General features: G+C 47.8%; 1 protein-coding gene across 3 annotated transcripts in view; it reads right to left on the bottom strand.

Moving 5' to 3' along the window:
- The window catches only part of HASPIN (histone H3 associated protein kinase), a 107996-nt gene extending 88665 nt beyond the window's left edge, over window positions 1-19331 (bottom strand). For 2 of the 3 annotated variants that reach the window (XM_073677108.1, XM_073677109.1), the window contains exon 1: window positions 19073-19327. The gene's annotated coding sequence lies outside the window, so the exon portion shown is untranslated. Of the gene's footprint in view, window positions 1-19072 lie in introns of all 3 variants that reach the window. The other variant, XR_012320013.1, reaches the window with a different exon arrangement.
- Window positions 19332-20754: the final 1423 nt, after the last annotated feature.

The raw sequence follows: 20754 nt of genomic DNA, 5'->3' as shown, positions 1-20754 counted from the left end.
CACACACACACACTGTCCAGGGGCATACAGTATACACGGGCAGTATACACACACACACTGTCCAGGGGCATACAGTATACACAGGCAGTATACACACACACACACTGTCCAGGGGCATGCAGTATACACAGGCAGTATACACACACACACTGTCCAGGGGCATACAGTATACACAGGCAGTATACACACACACTGTCCAGGGGCATACAGTATACACAGGCAGTATACACACACACACACTGTCCAGGGGCATACAGTATACACACACACACACTGTCCAGGGGCATACAGTATACACACACACACTGTCCAGGGGCATACAGTATACACAGGCAGTATACACACACACACACTGTCCAGGGGCATACAGTATACACAGGCAGTATACACACACACACACACACACACTGTCCAGGGGCATACAGTATACACAGGCAGTATACACACACACACTGTCCAGGGGCATGCAGTATACACAGGCAGTATACACACACACACTGTCCAGGGGCATACAGTATACACAGGCAGTATACACACACACACACTGTCCAGGGGCATACAGTATACACAGGCAGTATACACACACACACACTGTCCAGGGGCATACAGTATACACAGGCAGTATACACACACACACACACTGTCCAGGGGCATACAGTATACACAGGCAGTATACACACACACACACTGTCCAGGGGCATACAGTATACACAGGCAGTATACACACACACACACTGTCCAGGGGCATACAGTATACACAGGCAGTATACACACACACACACACTGTCCAGGGGCATACAGTATACACGGGCAGTATACACACACACACTGTCCAGGGGCATACAGTATACACAGGCAGTATACACACACACACACTGTCCAGGGGCATACAGTATACACAGGCAGTATACACACACACACTGTCCAGGGGCATACAGTATACACAGGCAGTATACACACACACACTGTCCAGGGGCATACAGTATACACAGGCAGTATACACACACACACTGTCCAGGGGCATACAGTATACACAGGCAGTATACACACACACACTGTCCAGGGGCATACAGTATACACGGGCAGTATACACACACACTGTCCAGGGGCATACAGTATACACGGGCAGTATACACACACACTGTCCAGGGGCATACAGTATACACACACACTGTCCAGGGGCATACAGTATACACAGGCAGTATACACACACACACTGTCCAGGGGCATACAGTATACACACACACACTGTCCAGGGGCATACAGTATACACGGGCAGTATACACACACACACTGTCCAGGGGCATACAGTATACACGGGCAGTATACACACACACACTGTCCAGGGGCATACAGTATACACACACACACTGTCCAGGGGCATACAGTATACACAGGCAGTTACACACACACACACTGTCCAGGGGCATACAGTATACACAGGCAGTATACACACACACACTGTCCAGGGGCATACAGTATACACAGGCAGTATACACACTGTACAGGGGTATACAGTATACACAGGCAGTACACACACACACACACTGTACAGGGGCATACAGTATACACAGGCAGTATACACACACACACTGTCCAGGGGCATACAGTATACACACACACTGTCCAGGGGCATACAGTATACACAGGCAGTATACACACTGTCCAGGGGTATACAGTATACACAGGCAGTACACACACACACACACTGTACAGGGGTATACAGTATACACACACACTGTCCAGGGGCATACAGTATACACAGGCAGTATACACACACACACTGTCCAGGGGCATACAGTATACACAGGCAGTACACACACACACACACACACTGTCCAGGGGCATACAGTATACACAGGCAGTATACACACACACACACTGTCCAGGGGCATACAGTATACACAGGCAGTATACACACACACACACACTGTCCAGGGGCATACAGTATACACAGGCAGTATACACACACACACACACACACACACACTGTCCAGGGGCATACAGTATACACAGGCAGTATACACACACACACACTGTCCAGGGGCATACAGTATACACAGGCAGTATACACACACACACACACTGTCCAGGGGCATACAGTATACACAGGCAGTATATACACACACACTGTCCAGGGGCATACAGTATACACAGGCAGTATACACACACACACACTGTCCAGGGGCATACAGTATACACAGGCAGTATACACACACACTGTCCAGGGGCATACAGTATACACAGGCAGTATACACACACACACTGTCCAGGGGCATACAGTATACACAGGCAGTATACACACACACACACTGTACAGGGGCATACAGTATACACGGGCAGTATACACACACACACTGTCCAGGGGCATACAGTATACACAGGCAGTATACACACACACACTGTCCAGGGGCATACAGTATACACAGGCAGTATACACACACACACACTGTCCAGGGGCATACAGTATACACAGGCAGTATACACACACACACACTGTCCAGGGGCATACAGTATACACACACACACACTGTCCAGGGGCATACAGTATACACAGGCAGTATACACACACACACACACTGTCCAGGGGCATACAGTATACACAGGCAGTATACACACACACACTGTCCAGGGGCATACAGTATACACAGGCAGTATACACACACACACTGTCCAGGGGCATACAGTATACACAGGCAGTATACACACACACACTGTCCAGGGGCATACAGTATATACAGGCAGTATACACACACACTGTCCAGGGGCATACAGTATACACACACACTGTCCAGGGGCATACAGTATAAACAGGCAGAATACACACACACACACTGTCCAGGGGCATACAGTATACACAGGCAGTATACACACACACACTGTCCAGGGGCATACAGTATACACAGGCAGTATACACACACACACACTGTCCAGGGGCATACAGTATACACAGGCAGTATACACACACACACACTGTCCAGGGGCATACAGTATACACAGGCAGTATACACACACACACACTGTCCAGGGGCATACAGTATACACAGGCAGTATACACACACACACACTGTCCAGGGGCATACAGTATACACAGGCAGTATACACACACACACACTGTCCAGGGGCATACAGTATACACAGGCAGTATACACACACACTGTCCAGGGGCATACAGTATACACAGGCAGTATACACACACACACTGTCCAGGGGCATACAGTATACACAGGCAGTATACACACACACACACTGTACAGGGGCATACAGTATACACGGGCAGTATACACACACACACTGTCCAGGGGCATACAGTATACACAGGCAGTATACACACACACACTGTCCAGGGGCATACAGTATACACAGGCAGTACACACACACACACACACACTGTCCAGGGGCATACAGTATACACAGGCAGTATACACACACACACACACACACTGTCCAGGGGCATACAGTATACACAGGCAGTATACACACACACACACACACTGTCCAGGGGCATACAGTATACACAGGCAGTATACACACACACACACACACACACACACTGTCCAGGGGCATACAGTATACACAGGCAGTATACACACACACACTGTCCAGGGGCATACAGTATACACACACACACTGTCCAGGGGCATACAGTATACACACACACACTGTCCAGGGGCATACAGTATACACAGGCAGTATACACACACACACTGTCCAGGGGCATACAGTATACACACACACTGTCCAGGGGCATACAGTATACACAGGCAGTATACACACACACACTGTCCAGGGGCATACAGTATACACAGGCAGTATACACACACACACTGTCCAGGGGCATACAGTATACACAGGCAGTATACACACACACACACACTGTCCAGGGGCATACAGTATACACGGGCAGTATACACACACACACACACTGTCCAGGGGCATACAGTATACACGGGCAGTATACACACACACACACTGTCCAGGGGCATACAGTATACACGGGCAGTATACACACACACTGTCCAGGGGCATACAGTATACACAGGCAGTATACACACACACACACACACACTGTCCAGGGGCATACAGTATACACAGGCAGTATACACACACACACTGTCCAGGGGCATACAGTATACACAGGCAGTATACACACACACACACTGTCCAGGGGCATACAGTATACACAGGCAGTATACACACACACACTGTCCAGGGGCATACAGTATACACAGGCAGTATACACACACACTGTCCAGGGGCATACAGTATACACAGGCAGTATACACACACACACTGTCCAGGGTCATACAGTATACACACACACTGTCCAGGGGCATACAGTATAAACAGGCAGTATACACACACTGTCCAGGGGCATACAGTATACACAGGCAGTATACACACACACTGTCCAGGGGCATACAGTATACACAGGCAGTATACACACACACTGTCCAGGGCATACAGTATACACAGGCAGTATACACACACACTGTCCAGGGGCATACAGTATACACACACACACTGTCCAGGGGCATACAGTATACACAGGCAGTATACACACACACACTGTCCAGGGGCATACAGTATACACAGGCAGTATACACACACACACACACACACACTGTCCAGGGGCATACAGTATACACAGGCAGTATACACACACACACACACTGTCCAGGGGCATACAGTATACACAGGCAGTATACACACACACACACTGTCCAGGGGCATACAGTATACACAGGCAGTATACACACACACACACTGTCCAGGGGCATACAGTATACACAGGCAGTATACACACACACACACTGTCCAGGGGCATACAGTATACACAGGCAGTATACACACACCCTGTCCAGGGGCATACAGTATACACAGGCAGTATACACACACACACTGTCCAGGGGCATACAGTATACACAGGCAGTTACACACACACACACTGTCCAGGGGCATACAGTATACACAGGCAGTATACACACACACACTGTCCAGGGGCATACAGTATACACAGGCAGTATACACACTGTACAGGGGTATACAGTATACACAGGCAGTACACACACACACACACTGTACAGGGGCATACAGTATACACAGGCAGTATACACACACACACTGTCCAGGGGCATACAGTATACACACACACTGTCCAGGGGCATACAGTATACACAGGCAGTATACACACTGTCCAGGGGTATACAGTATACACAGGCAGTACACACACACACACTGTACAGGGGTATACAGTATACACACACACTGTCCAGGGGCATACAGTATACACAGGCAGTATACACACACACACTGTCCAGGGGCATACAGTATACACAGGCAGTATACACACACACACACACACACACACACACACACACACACACACACTGTCCAGGGGCATACAGTATACACAGGCAGTATACACACACACACACACACTGTCCAGGGGCATACAGTATACACAGGCAGTATACCCACACACACACACACACACTGTCCAGGGGCATACAGTATACACAGGCAGTATACACACACACACACTGTCCAGGGGCATACAGTATACACAGGCAGTATACACACACACACACACACTGTCCAGGGGCATACAGTATACACAGGCAGTATACACACACACACACACTGTCCAGGGGCATACAGTATACACAGGCAGTATATACACACACACACTGTCCAGGGGCATACAGTATACACAGGCAGTATACACACACACACACTGTCCAGGGGCATACAGTATACACAGGCAGTATACACACACACACACTGTCCAGGGGCATACAGTATACACACACACACACTGTCCAGGGGCATACAGTATACACAGGCAGTATACACACACACACACACACACACACTGTCCAGGGGCATACAGTATACACAGGCAGTATACACACACACACTGTCCATGGGCATACAGTATACACAGGCAGTATACACACACACACTGTCCAGGGGCATACAGTATACACAGGCAGTATACACACACACACACTGTCCAGGGGCATACAGTATATACAGGCAGTATACACACACACTGTCCAGGGGCATACAGTATACACACACACTGTCCAGGGGCATACAGTATAAACAGGCAGAATACACACACACACACACTGTCCAGGGGCATACAGTATACACAGGCAGTATACACACACACACTGTCCAGGGGCATACAGTATACACAGGCAGTATACACACACACACTGTCCAGGGGCATACAGTATACACAGGCAGTATACACACACACTGTCCAGGGGCATACAGTATACACAGGCAGTATACACACACACACACTGTCCAGGGGCATACAGTATACACAGGCAGTATACACACACACACTGTCCAGGGGCATACAGTATACACAGGCAGTATACACACACACACTGTCCAGGGGCATACAGTATACACAGGCAGTATACACACACACACACTGTCCAGGGGCATACAGTATACACACACACACTGTCCAGGGGCATACAGTATACACAGGCAGTATATACACACACACTGTCCAGGGGCATACAGTATACACAGGCAGTATACACACACACACTGTCCAGGGGCATACAGTATACACAGGCAGTATACACACACACACACTGTCCAGGGGCATACAGTATACACAGGCAGTATACACACACACTGTCCAGGGGCATACAGTATACACAGGCAGTATACACACACACACTGTCCAGGGGCATACAGTATACACAGGCAGTATACACACACACACACTGTACAGGGGCATACAGTATACACGGGCAGTATACACACACACACTGTCCAGGGGCATACAGTATACACAGGCAGTATACACACACACACTGTCCAGGGGCATACAGTATACACAGGCAGTACACACACACACACACACACTGTCCAGGGGCATACAGTATACACAGGCAGTATACACACACACACACACACACTGTCCAGGGGCATACAGTATACACAGGCAGTATACACACACACACACACACACTGTCCAGGGGCATACAGTATACACAGGCAGTATACACACACACACACACACACACTGTCCAGGGGCATACAGTATACACAGGCAGTATACACACACACACTGTCCAGGGGCATACAGTATACACACACACACTGTCCAGGGGCATACAGTATACACACACACACTGTCCAGGGGCATACAGTATACACAGGCAGTATACACACACACACTGTCCAGGGGCATACAGTATACACACACACTGTCCAGGGGCATACAGTATACACAGGCAGTATACACACACACACTGTCCAGGGGCATACAGTATACACAGGCAGTATACACACACACACTGTCCAGGGGCATACAGTATACACAGGCAGTATACACACACACACACACTGTCCAGGGGCATACAGTATACACGGGCAGTATACACACACACACACACTGTCCAGGGGCATACAGTATACACGGGCAGTATACACACACACACACTGTCCAGGGGCATACAGTATACACGGGCAGTATACACACACACTGTCCAGGGGCATACAGTATACACAGGCAGTATACACACACACACACACACACTGTCCAGGGGCATACAGTATACACAGGCAGTATACACACACACACTGTCCAGGGGCATACAGTATACACAGGCAGTATACACACACACACACTGTCCAGGGGCATACAGTATACACAGGCAGTATACACACACACACTGTCCAGGGGCATACAGTATACACAGGCAGTATACACACACACTGTCCAGGGGCATACAGTATACACAGGCAGTATACACACACACACTGTCCAGGGTCATACAGTATACACACACACTGTCCAGGGGCATACAGTATAAACAGGCAGTATACACACACTGTCCAGGGGCATACAGTATACACAGGCAGTATACACACACACTGTCCAGGGGCATACAGTATACACAGGCAGTATACACACACACTGTCCAGGGCATACAGTATACACAGGCAGTATACACACACACTGTCCAGGGGCATACAGTATACACACACACACTGTCCAGGGGCATACAGTATACACAGGCAGTATACACACACACACTGTCCAGGGGCATACAGTATACACAGGCAGTATACACACACACACACACACACACTGTCCAGGGGCATACAGTATACACAGGCAGTATACACACACACACACACTGTCCAGGGGCATACAGTATACACAGGCAGTATACACACACACACACTGTCCAGGGGCATACAGTATACACAGGCAGTATACACACACACACACTGTCCAGGGGCATACAGTATACACAGGCAGTATACACACACACACACTGTCCAGGGGCATACAGTATACACAGGCAGTATACACACACCCTGTCCAGGGGCATACAGTATACACAGGCAGTATACACACACACACTGTCCAGGGGCATACAGTATACACAGGCAGTTACACACACACACACTGTCCAGGGGCATACAGTATACACAGGCAGTATACACACACACACTGTCCAGGGGCATACAGTATACACAGGCAGTATACACACTGTACAGGGGTATACAGTATACACAGGCAGTACACACACACACACACTGTACAGGGGCATACAGTATACACAGGCAGTATACACACACACACTGTCCAGGGGCATACAGTATACACACACACTGTCCAGGGGCATACAGTATACACAGGCAGTATACACACTGTCCAGGGGTATACAGTATACACAGGCAGTACACACACACACACTGTACAGGGGTATACAGTATACACACACACTGTCCAGGGGCATACAGTATACACAGGCAGTATACACACACACACTGTCCAGGGGCATACAGTATACACAGGCAGTATACACACACACACACACACACACACACACACACACACACACACTGTCCAGGGGCATACAGTATACACAGGCAGTATACACACACACACACACACTGTCCAGGGGCATACAGTATACACAGGCAGTATACCCACACACACACACACACACTGTCCAGGGGCATACAGTATACACAGGCAGTATACACACACACACACTGTCCAGGGGCATACAGTATACACAGGCAGTATACACACACACACACACACTGTCCAGGGGCATACAGTATACACAGGCAGTATACACACACACACACACTGTCCAGGGGCATACAGTATACACAGGCAGTATATACACACACACACTGTCCAGGGGCATACAGTATACACAGGCAGTATACACACACACACACTGTCCAGGGGCATACAGTATACACAGGCAGTATACACACACACACACTGTCCAGGGGCATACAGTATACACACACACACACTGTCCAGGGGCATACAGTATACACAGGCAGTATACACACACACACACACACACACACACTGTCCAGGGGCATACAGTATACACAGGCAGTATACACACACACACTGTCCATGGGCATACAGTATACACAGGCAGTATACACACACACACTGTCCAGGGGCATACAGTATACACAGGCAGTATACACACACACACACTGTCCAGGGGCATACAGTATATACAGGCAGTATACACACACACTGTCCAGGGGCATACAGTATACACACACACTGTCCAGGGGCATACAGTATAAACAGGCAGAATACACACACACACACACTGTCCAGGGGCATACAGTATACACAGGCAGTATACACACACACACTGTCCAGGGGCATACAGTATACACAGGCAGTATACACACACACACTGTCCAGGGGCATACAGTATACACAGGCAGTATACACACACACTGTCCAGGGGCATACAGTATACACAGGCAGTATACACACACACACACTGTCCAGGGGCATACAGTATACACAGGCAGTATACACACACACACTGTCCAGGGGCATACAGTATACACAGGCAGTATACACACACACACTGTCCAGGGGCATACAGTATACACAGGCAGTATACACACACACACACTGTCCAGGGGCATACAGTATACACACACACACTGTCCAGGGGCATACAGTATACACAGGCAGTATATACACACACACTGTCCAGGGGCATACAGTATACACAGGCAGTATACACACACACACTGTCCAGGGGCATACAGTATACACAGGCAGTATACACACACACACACACACACACACACACACACACACACACTGTCCAGGGGCATACAGTATACACAGGCAGTATACACACACACACTGTCCAGGGGCATACAGTATACACAGGCAGTATACACACACACACACTGTCCAGGGGCATACAGTATACACAGGCAGTATACACACACACACTGTCCAGGGGCATACAGTATACACACACACACTGTCCAGGGGCATACAGTATACACACACACACTGTCCAGGGGCATACAGTATACACACACACACTGTCCAGGGGCATACAGTATACACAGGCAGTATACACACACACACTGTCCAGGGGCATACAGTATACACACACACTGTCCAGGGGCATACAGTATACACAGGCAGTATACACACACACACTGTCCAGGGGCATACAGTATACACAGGCAGTATACACACACACACACTGTCCAGGGGCATACAGTATACACAGGCAGTATACACACACACACACTGTCCAGGGGCATACAGTATACACGGGCAGTATACACACACACACACACACACACTGTCCAGGGGCATACAGTATACACGGGCAGTATACACACACACTGTCCAGGGGCATACAGTATACACGGGCAGTATACACACACACTGTCCAGGGGCATACAGTATACACAGGCAGTATACACACACACACACTGTCCAGGGGCATACAGTATACACGGGCAGTATACACACACACTGTCCAGGGGCATACAGTATACACAGGCAGTATACACACACTGTCCAGGGGCATACAGTATACACAGGCAGTATACACACACACACACACTGTCCAGGGGCATACAGTATACACAGGTATTATACACACACACACTGTCCAGGGGCATACAGTATACACGGGCAGTATACACACACACTGTCCAGGGGCATACAGTATACACGGGCAGTATACACACACACACTGTCCAGGGGCATACAGTATACACACACACTGTCCAGGGGCATACAGTATACACACACACTGTCCAGGGGCATACAGTATACACGGGCAGTATACACACACACACACTGTCCAGGGGCATACAGTATACACAGGCAGTTACACACACACACTGTCCAGGGGCATACAGTATACACAGGCAGTATACACACACACACACACTGTCCAGGGGCATACAGTATACACAGGCAGTATACACACACACACACACTGTCCAGGGGCATACAGTATACACAGGCAGTATACACACACACACACACACACACTGTCCAGGGGCATACAGTATACACACACACACACTGTCCAGGGGCATACAGTATACACAGGCAGTATACACACACACACACTGTCCAGGGGCATACAGTATACACAGGCAGTATACACACACACACACTGTCCAGGGGCATACAGTATACACAGGCAGTATACACACACACACACTGTCCAGGGGCATACAGTATACACAGGCAGTATACACACACACACACTGTCCAGGGGCATACAGTATACACAGGCAGTATACACACACACACTGTCCAGGGGCATACAGTATACACACACACTGTCCAGGGGCATACAGTATACACAGGCAGTATACACACTGTACAGGGGTATACAGTATACACAGGCAGTACACACACACACACACTGTACAGGGGTATACAGTATACACAGGCAGTATACACACACACACACTGTACAGGGGTATACAGTATACACACACACACTGTCCAGGGGCATACAGTATACACAGGCAGTATACACACACACACACTGTCCAGGGGCATACAGTATACACAGGCAGTATACACACACACACTGTCCAGGGGCATACAGTATACACAGGCAGTATACACACACACACACACACTGTCCAGGGGCATACAGTATACACAGGCAGTATACACACACACTGTCCAGGGGCATACAGTATACACAGGCAGTATACACACACACACACTGTCCAGGGGCATACAGTATACACAGGCAGTATACACACACACTGTCCAGGGGCATACAGTATACACAGGCAGTATACACACACACTGTCCAGGGGCATACAGTATACACAGGCAGTATACACACACACACACACTGTCCAGGGGCATACAGTATACACAGGCAGTATACACACACACACTGTCCAGGGGCATACAGTATACACAGGCAGTATACACACACACACACACTGTCCAGGGGCATACAGTATACACAGGCAGTATACACACACACACACACTGTCCAGGGGCATACAGTATACACAGGCAGTATACACACACACACACACACACACTGTCCAGGGGCATACAGTATACACACACACACACTGTCCAGGGGCATACAGTATACACAGGCAGTATACACACACACACACTGTCCAGGGGCATACAGTATACACAGGCAGTATACACACACACACTGTCCAGGGGCATACAGTATACACAGGCAGTATACACACACACTGTCCAGGGGCATACAGTATACACAGGCAGTATACACACACACACACTGTCCAGGGGCATACAGTATACACAGGCAGTATACACACACACACACTGTCCAGGGGCATACAGTATACACAGGCAGTATACACACACACACTGTCCAGGGGCATACAGTATACACAGGCAGTATACACACACACTGTCCAGGGGCATACAGTATACACAGGCAGTATACACACACACACACTGTCCAGGGGCATACAGTATACACAGGCAGTATACACACACACACTGTCCAGGGGCATACAGTATACACAGGCAGTATACACACACACACACACTGTCCAGGGGCATACAGTATACACAGGCAGTATACACACACACACTGTCCAGGGGCATACAGTATACACAGGCAGTATACACACACACACACTGTCCAGGGGCATACAGTATACACACACACACTGTCCAGGGGCATACAGTATACACAGGCAGTATACACACACACTGTCCAGGGGCATACAGTATACACAGGCAGTATACACACACACACTGTCCAGGGTCATACAGTATACACACACACTGTCCAGGGGCATACAGTATAAACAGGCAGTATACACACACTGTCCAGGGGCATACAGTATACACAGGCAGTATACACACACACTGTCCAGGGGCATACAGTATACACAGGCAGTATACACACACACTGTCCAGGGCATACAGTATACACAGGCAGTATACACACACACTGTCCAGGGGCATACAGTATACACACACACACTGTCCAGGGGCATACAGTATACACAGGCAGTATACACACACACACTGTCCAGGGGCATACAGTATACACAGGCAGTATACACACACACACACACACTGTCCAGGGGCATACAGTATACACAGGCAGTATACACACACACACACACACTGTCCAGGGGCATACAGTATACACAGGCAGTATACACACACACACTGTCCAGGGGCATACAGTATACACAGGCAGTATACACACACACACACTGTCCAGGGGCATACAGTATACACAGGCAGTATACACACACCCTGTCCAGGGGCATACAGTATACACAGGCAGTATACACACACACACTGTCCAGGGGCATACAGTATACACACACACTGTCCAGGGGCATACAGTATACACAGGCAGTATACACACACACTGTCCAGGGGCATACAGTATACACAGGCAGTATACACACACACTGTCCAGGGGCATACAGTATACACACACACTGTCCAGGGGCATACAGTATACACAGGCAGTATACACACACACTGTCCAGGGGCATACAGTATACACAGGCAGTATACACACACACTGTCCAGGGGCATACAGTATACACACACACACTGTCCAGGGGCATACAGTATACACAGGCAGTATACACACACACACTGTCCAGGGGCATACAGTATACACAGGCAGTATACACACACACACTGTCCAGGGGCATACAGTATACACAGGCAGTATACACACACACACTGTCCAGGGGCATACAGTATACACAGGCAGTATACACACACACACACTGTCCAGGGGCATACAGTATACACACACACTGTCCAGGGGCATACAGTATACACAGGCAGTATACACACACACTGTCCAGGGGCATACAGTATGCACAGGCAGTATACACACACACACACACTGTCCAGGGGCATACAGTATACACAGGCAGTATACACACACACACACTGTCCAGGGGCATACAGTATACACAGGCAGTATACACACACACACACTGTCCAGGGGCATACAGTATACACAGGCAGTATACACACACACTGTCCAGGGGCATACAGTATACACACACACACTGTCCAGGGGCATACAGTATACACACACACACTGTCCAGGGGCATACAGTATACACACACACACTGTCCAGGGGCATACAGTATACACACACACACTGTCCAGGGGCATACAGTATACACACACACACTGTCCAGGGGCATACAGTATACACACACACACTGTCCAGGGGCATACAGTATACACACACACACTGTCCAGGGGCATACAGTATACACACACACACTGTCCAGGGGCATACAGTATACACAGGCAGTATACACACACACTGTCCAGGGGCATACAGTATACACAGGCAGTATACACACACACTGTCCAGGGGCATACAGTATACACACACAGTATACACACACACTGTACAGGGGCATACAGTATACACAGGCAGTATACACACACACACTGTACAGGGGTATACAGTATACACAGGCAGTATACACACACTGTACAGGGGTATACAGTATACACAGGCAGTATACACACACACACTGTACAGGGGTATACAGTATACACACACACACACATTGTACAGGGGTATACAGTATACACACACACACTGTACAGGGGTATACAGTATACACAGGCAGTACACACACTGTACAGGGGCATACAGTATACACAGGCAGTACACACACACTGTACAGGGGTATACAGTATACACAGGCAGTACACACACACACACTGTACAGGGGTATACAGTATACACAGGCAGTATACACACACACTGTACAGGGGTATACAGTATACACAGGCAGTATACACACACACACTGTACAGGGGTCTACAGTATACACAGGCAGTATACACACACACTGTACAGGGGTCTACAGTATACACAGGCAGTATACACACACACTGTACAGGGGTATACAGTATACAGAGGCAGTATACACACACACACACTGTACAGGGGTCTACAGTATACACAGGCAGTATACACACACACACACTGTACAGGGGTCTACAGTATACACAGGCAGTATACACACACACACTGTACAGGCGTCTACAGTATACACAGGCAGTATACACACACACACTGTACAGGGGTCTACAGTATACACAGGCAGTATACACACACACACTGTACAGGGGTCTACAGTATACACAGGCAGTATACACACACACTGTACAGGGGTCTACAGTATACACAGGCAGTATACACACACACACTGTACAGGGGTCTACAGTATACACAGGCAGTATACACACACACACTGTACAGGGGTCTACAGTATACACAGGCAGTATACACACACACACTGTACAGGGGTCTACAGTATACACAGGCAGTATACACACACACTGTACAGGGGTCTACAGTATACACAGGCAGTATACACACACACTGTACAGGGGTATACAGTATACACAGGCAGTATACACACACACACACTGTACAGGGGTATACAGTATACACAGGCAGTATACACACACACACACTGTACAGGGGTATACAGTATACACAGGCAGTATACACACACACACTGTACAGGGGTATACAGTATACACAGGCAGTATACACACACTGTACAGGGGTATACAGTATACACAGGCAGTATACACACACTGTACAGGGGTATACAGTATACACACACACTGTACAGGGGTATACAGTATACACACACACTGTACAGGGGTATACAGTATACACAGGCAGTATACACACACTGTACAGGGGTATACAGTATACACAGGCAGTATACACACACACACTGTACAGGGGTATACAGTATACACACACACACACATTGTACAGGGGTATACAGTATACACACACACACTGTACAGGGGTATACAGTATACACACACACACACTGTACAGGGGTATACAGTATACACACACACACTGTACAGGGGTATACAGTATACACACACACACTGTACAGGGGTATACAGTATACACACTGTACAGGGGTATACAGTATACACACACACTGTACAGGGGTATACAGTATACACAGGCAGTATACACACTGTACAGGGGTATACAGTATACACAGGCAGTATACACACTGTACAGGGGTATACAGTATACACAGGCAGTATACACACTGTACAGGGGTATACAGTATACACAGGCAGTATTACAGTATATACAGGCGGTGCACAAACTGTACAGGGGTATACAGTATACACACACTGTACAGGGGTATACAGGCAGTATACACACTGTACAGGGGTATACAGTATATACAGGCAGTATACACAGGCGGTGCACACACTGTACAGGGGTATACAGTGTACACAGGTAGTATACACACACTGTACAGGGGTATACAGTATACACAGGCTGTATACACACACTGTACAGGGGTATACAATATATACAGGCAGTATACACACACTGTACAGGGGTATACAGTATATACAGGCAGTATACACACTGTACAGGGGTATACAGTATATAAAGGCGGTATACACACACTGTACAGGGCTATACAGTATATACAGGCAGTATACACACACTGTACAGGGGTATACAGTATATAAAGGCGGTATACACACTGTACAGGGGTATACAGTATACACAGGCAGTGCACACACACTGTACAGGGGTATACAGTATACACAGGCAGTACACACACACTGTACAGGGGTATACAGTATACACAGGCAGTATACACACACTGTACAGGGGTATACAGTATACACAGGCAGTATACACACACTGTACAGGGGTATACAGTATACACAGGCAGTATACACACACACACACTGTACAGGGGTATACAGTATACACACACACTGTACAGGGGTATACAGTATACACAGGCAGTACACACACACTGTACAGGGGTATACAGTATACACACACACACTGTACAGGGGTATACAGTATACACACACTGTACAGGGGTATACAGTATACACAGGCAGTACACACACACACTGTACAGGGGTATACAGTATACACAGGCAGTATACACACACACTGTACAGGGGTATACAGTATACACAGGCAGTATACACACACTGTACAGGGGTATACAGTATACACAGGCAGTACACACACTCTACAGGGGTATACAGTATATACAGGCAGTATACACACTGTACAGGGGTATACAGTATACACAGGCAGTACACACACACACACACTGTACAGGGGTATACAGTATACACAGGCAGTATACACACACACACACACACACACACTGTACAGGGGTATACAGTATACACACACTGTACAGGGGTATACAGTATACACAGGCAGTATACACACACACACACTGTACAGGGGTATACAGTATACACAGGCAGTATACACACACACTGTACAGGGGTATACAGTATACACAGGCGGTGCACACACTGTACAGGGGTATACAGTATACACACACTGTGCACACACTGTACAGGGGTATACAGTATACACACTGTACACACACTGTACAGGGGTATACAGTATACACACTGTACAGAGGTATACAGTATACACAGGTAGTATACACACTGTAAAGGGGTATACAGTATATACAGGCAGTATACACACACTGCACAGAGGTATACAGTATACACAGGCAGTATACACACACTGTACAGAGGTATACAGTATACACAGGCAGTATACACACACTGTAAAGGGGTATACAGTATACACAGGCAGTATACACACACACTGTACAGGGGTATACAGTATACACAGGCAGTACACACACACACACTGTACAGGGGTATACAGTATACACAGGCAGTACACACTCTACAGGGGTATACAGTATATAAAGGCGGTATACAGTATACACAGGCAGTATACACACTGTACAGGGGTATACAGTATACACAGGCAGTGCACACACACTGTACAGGGGTATACACACACTGTACAGAGGTATACAGTATACACACTGTAAAGGGGTATACAGTATATACAGGCAGTATACACACACTGTACAGAGGTATACAGTATACACACTGTAAAGGGGTATACAGTATATACAGGCAGTATACACACACTGTACAGAGGTATACAGTATACACACTGTAAAGGGGTATACAGTATATACAGGCAGTATACAGTATACACAGGCAATATACACACACTGTAAAGGGGTATACAGTATACACACACACTGTACAGGGGTATACAGTATACACAGGCAGTACACACACACTCTACAGGGGTATACAGTATATACAGGCAGTATACACACTGTACAGGGGTATACAGTATATACAGGCAGTATACACACTGTACAGGGGTATACAGTATATACAGGCAGTATACACACTGTACAGGGGTATACAGTATATAAAGGCAGTATACAGTATACACAGGCAGTATACACACTGTACAGGGATATACAGTATACACAGGCAGTGCACACACACTGTACAGGGGTATACAGTATATACAGGCAGTATACACACTCTACAAGGGTATACAGTATATACAGGCAGTATACACACTGTACAGGGGTATACAGTATACACAGGCAGTACACACACTCTACAGGGGTATACAGTATATACAGGCAGTATACACACTGTACAGGGGTATACAGTATACAAAGGCAGTATACACACACTGTACAGGGGTATACAGTATAAACAGGCAGTATACACACTGTACAGGGGTATACAGTATACACAGGCAGTGCACACACACTGTACAGGTGTATACAGCATAAACAGGAGGCGCACACTGCAGACTCCCCCATCCCCCACCGCTCGGCCCTGTCAGTCCTCACCAGTCCTAGGAGCAGCGGATTTTCTGCCTTCACTTCCGTTACTTCGCTACGTTCAAACTTGCCGCCTAAATCACGTGACGCGCACAGCCCCGCCATATTTGTTTCTGGCAGATCGGATCCCGGAGGCTGAGGGAAGCCCCTGCGTACACGAGGCCGCGGCTATATCTCTGCGCTGCGAGCAACCGCCATCTTAAGTGCTGCACGTAGAATACCAATAGGGGTGGGCGCTAAAACTGACGTCATAGAGAGGCGGAGTCTCCGTGTCATTCGCCACCCTGATCCCACGTCACAGAAGAGTGAGGCGGCAGCCGCCAGCTTCCTGTGATGACATCTGCGAGATGATTGGACAAAGTCTTGTAATGGGCGGGGTTTCTGGGCTAGTATAAGAGTTGTGACTAGCTTCCGTTCCTCACAGAGACTCGGTCCGAGCTGATGGGGGAAGAGCGGCTGGCAGCCACCAGACAGTGGCGCCACCTAGTGGTCAGAAACTGAACAGCATTAGTCTATAACCTCTGAAAGTGAGGTGGCGACTTACGCAGCTGAAAGAAGCCTGTTCTGTTATCTGTCCTATACAATGTCTGCCGTCTGTGGTGATATACTCAGTTATATAGAAGGGGCCTGTCCTGTCATCTGTCCTATACAATGTCTGCCGTCTATGGTGATATACACTGTTATATAGAAGGGGCCTGTCCTGTCATCTGTCCTATACAATGTCTGTGATGATATACACTGTTATATAGAAGGGGCTAGTCCTCTCATCTGTCCTATACAATGTCTGCCGTCTGTGGTGATATACACAGTTATATAGAAGGGTCCTGTCCTGTCATCTGTCCTATACAATGTCTGTGATGATATACACTGTTATATAGAAGGGGCTAGTCCTGTTATCTGTCCTATACAATGTCTGCCGTCTGTGGTGATATACACTGTTATATAGAAGGGGCTAGTCCTGTTATCTGTCCTATACAATGTCTGCCGTCTGTGGTGATATACACAGTTATATAGAAGGGACCTGTCCTGTCATCTGTCCTATACAATGTCTGCCGTCTGTGGTGATATACACAGTTATATAGAAGGGGCTAGTCCTGTTATCTGTCCTATACAATGTCTGCCTTCTGTGATCATATACACTGTTATATAGAAGGGGCCTGTCCTGTCATCTGTCCTATACAATGTCTGCCGTCTATGGTGATATACACAGTTATATAGAAGGGGCCTGTCCTGTCATCTGTCCTATACAATGTCTGCCGTCTATGGTGATATACTCAGTTATATAGAAGGGGCTAGTCCTGTTATTTGTCCTATACAATGTCTGCCGTCTATGGTGATATACACTGTTATATAGAAGGGGCCTGTCCTGTCATCTGTCCTATACAATGTCTGCTGTCTGTGGTGATATACTCAGTTATATAGAAGGGGCTAGTCCTGTTATCTGTCCTATACAATGTCTGCCTTCTGTGATCATATACACTGTTATATAGAAGGGGCTAGTCCTGTCATCTGTCCTATACAGTGTCTGCCGTCTGTGGTGATATACACTGTTATATAGAAGGTGCCTGTCCTGTCATCTGTCCTATACAATGTCTGCCGTCTATGGTGATATACACAGTTATATAGAAGGGGCCTGTCCTGTCATCTGTCCTATACAATGTCTGCCGTCTGAGGTGATATACACAGTTATA

Source organism: Phyllobates terribilis, unplaced genomic scaffold (genome assembly GCF_046119375.1).
Source record: "Phyllobates terribilis strain yellow unplaced genomic scaffold, ASM4611937v1 Scaffold_4__5_contigs__length_816908805, whole genome shotgun sequence".
In the NCBI taxonomy this organism is placed as follows: domain Eukaryota; kingdom Metazoa; phylum Chordata; class Amphibia; order Anura; family Dendrobatidae; genus Phyllobates; species Phyllobates terribilis.
Note: the sequence above shows the minus strand (reverse complement) of the source record. Positions and strands in the feature narration are given on the sequence as shown.